Raw genomic sequence first — 2,966 nt, 5'->3', positions numbered from 1 at the left:
TTCCGATCTTACATATATATATGTACGTGTGTGTGTATGTATGTATATGTATATATATGCATGTATCTATATATGTGTGTAATATGTATATAATATTTTATATGCCTATACCTGTGTGTATACATATATATATATGTATATATGCATATATATTCATATACGTACATACGTAATTGTATGCATGTGTGTTTGTATAGAATATATAATGCATATTGCATAATTATACATTTACATACATGCATGCGTATATATGTATGTGTGTGTGTGTCGATATGCGTGTATGTGTGTATGCATGCGTATAAAGGTGCATCTATTGAATATGCCTGTATGATATATTTGTCTCTTTTCTCTCTTTAACTCTCTCTACCCTCTACACAAATACACACTCATGCACGTACACATACACACACACACACACAAGCACACACACACACACACACACACACATATATATAATCCTTATATGGATGTATTTAACATATTTATACATTGTGACTCCCAATTGACTGACATGTTGATATAAAAGGATATTTTTCCCCTCGTATAACGGGAAAATCGCATTCACCGATGCCTCATTGTTTCGAAGGACTCTCATCTAAAGGTTGTAACAACAACCATGACTGCAGATATTGCAGAATATCATTGACAAACCGGAGTTTTTCTTGTTCTAGTTTTTATCTCTTGTTGCATCCAATTCGTAGCTGCAACTCTTACCTCTTTCCCTTCTGCCTTCTCCCTATCGTCTGCTCGCTTCTTCCAACGCTCTGTTGTCGTCTGCTCCAATGCTGACCCATTCAACCAATCGTTCATCTGTCATTTGATGACATCCTTAGACTTTGATTTTCGTGCATCTTTTTCGAGTGACTCTACATTTCATCTCGCTGTAAATAGGCAGCCTTGGGTGATACTAATGATCTCATATAGATCCCACGTCTCAACAGGTACAACTATGATTCCAGCAGGATAGACTCAACACTAGGTATACCAGTGTGTTGCAACGCCCCCAGATTGAGAATGTGGTCTGGACAAAGATTGTTCATTATAGATCGCAGTTGCTTCAAAAGTCAGCTCATTATGTTTTTGCTGTCACGACTATGCAGTATGTAGTTTTTAGGAGAACATTACAATGGTACAACTGTTCGATAACCAATACATTTTGATGACATCTTTTTATATATAAGTTTTTGTTTCTCAAACCATCCTTCTACTTCCCGAAATCCAACTACAACAGACTGCGCAGCGAAGTAAACCCATGTGCGATCTGTATCCTTTGAAATTCTCCTCTGCAGACATTTTCAACTTGTTCCCTATTCTGCCAGGCGCACAAAGGATCATGGAAGTCGGGGAGTCATGTTCAAGGACACTGGCTTTAGCTTCATACAATGCTACAGCCTTTTTGCATTTATTTATAAGCTAGGTGCTGTCATTTCTCATTCAAGATATAGCTCTTATTTCTTATTTCTTTATTGCCCACAAGGGGCTAAACATAGAGGGGACAAACAAGATATAGCTCTTGCGACACAAGTCACCAGCACTATAGCATAATCGACGAGAAATTTCAGAAATCACAAATCACGGGACTTAGTAGTTAATCTTAGCTAAGAGAAATTCAACAAACCCCCATCTTTTTATAGACTTCACTTGGGAGCTTGGGACCTATTTCTTCAAACACAATAATCAGAAATAACGCAAATTACAGTAAAACCCTGTTTTACTGTATGAGTTTCTGGAATGGAGGTCAAGTTCCCAACAGAAAGAATGGATGACATGCTCTCCTGGAACTACTTCGTTATATCTACAAACTTGTCCGGACGCCCATATGAGCAGGGCACATCTACTCTCTATTCTTACTGTGTCGAAAGTCTTCGTACAGTCGACAAATAAGCCGAAAAAGGGGACCCGCCGTTTGATAGACTTCTCTTGAATTTCTCACAAGGAGAAAATTTTGTCACCGATAGGATTCCTACACTTACGAAATCCTGACAAGCTTTCGAGAATTCATTGCGGAATTCCTTGATAATTTTGGGAAATTCCTTGATAATTTTGAAAGTCTTGTCGTTCACCATTCCACTAGTAAATGATGACCATCTGTGCATCTTTGAAAATATTGCAGCAGTTTACCACATGATCACCTAAAGGTCAATGAGTGAGTGGACTTCCACACGATCGACGAGTAATACAAATATACATACAATATGCTCTTTAATTTGTTTCAGCTTTAAAGCTGCGCTCATGCTGGAGCACTACCGTTCATTCATATATATATATATATATATATATATATATATACACATATACACATATACATACCTGCACATTGTTTCTTCAGGAATTTTTCTTCTTTATAATTCTTTCACAACTTCGCAGGAAGAAACAATAAAATAAAAACATAAACATAATTTAAAGAAAAAACTATCTAGGTAACAAAAAGAAAATAAACGAACAAAATCCAAACAAAATATAGCAGAAGCAGTCGAACAAAAACCAACAGCGACAGATAGATACATTAATGCATATTTATAGTGAAGTTAATAAAAAAAAAAGAAGAAAACAACAACAAAATATTGAGAAAACAAAAAAACATTAAGTTATTCACAGAAAATGTCGATAATTGTTGGTAAAAATGCTTTGGTCAAAACTGTTAACAGTTAATATATTTTTACTAATTGCGGTAGGAGCAATTAGTGAGATATGTATTGTTGCTTTTGTTGTTCTGGTTGTTGTGATTATTATTATTATTAGTATTGTTATTATTATTATTATTATTATTATTATTATTATTATTATTATTATTATTATTATTACTATTATTATTATTGTTTATACATTTATATATGTACATATATGTATGTATATACACAAGTATGCCTGTGCGTCTCTGTGTAAGAATGTTGTTATTTGTGTGTGTGTGTGTGTGTGTGTGTGTGTGTGTGTGTGTGTGTGTGTGTGTGTGTGTGTGTGTGTGT

Source organism: Octopus bimaculoides, chromosome 13, assembly GCF_001194135.2.
Source record: "Octopus bimaculoides isolate UCB-OBI-ISO-001 chromosome 13, ASM119413v2, whole genome shotgun sequence".
Taxonomy (NCBI): Eukaryota; Metazoa; Mollusca; class Cephalopoda; order Octopoda; family Octopodidae; genus Octopus; species Octopus bimaculoides.
This window is presented reverse-complemented; position numbering follows the sequence as displayed.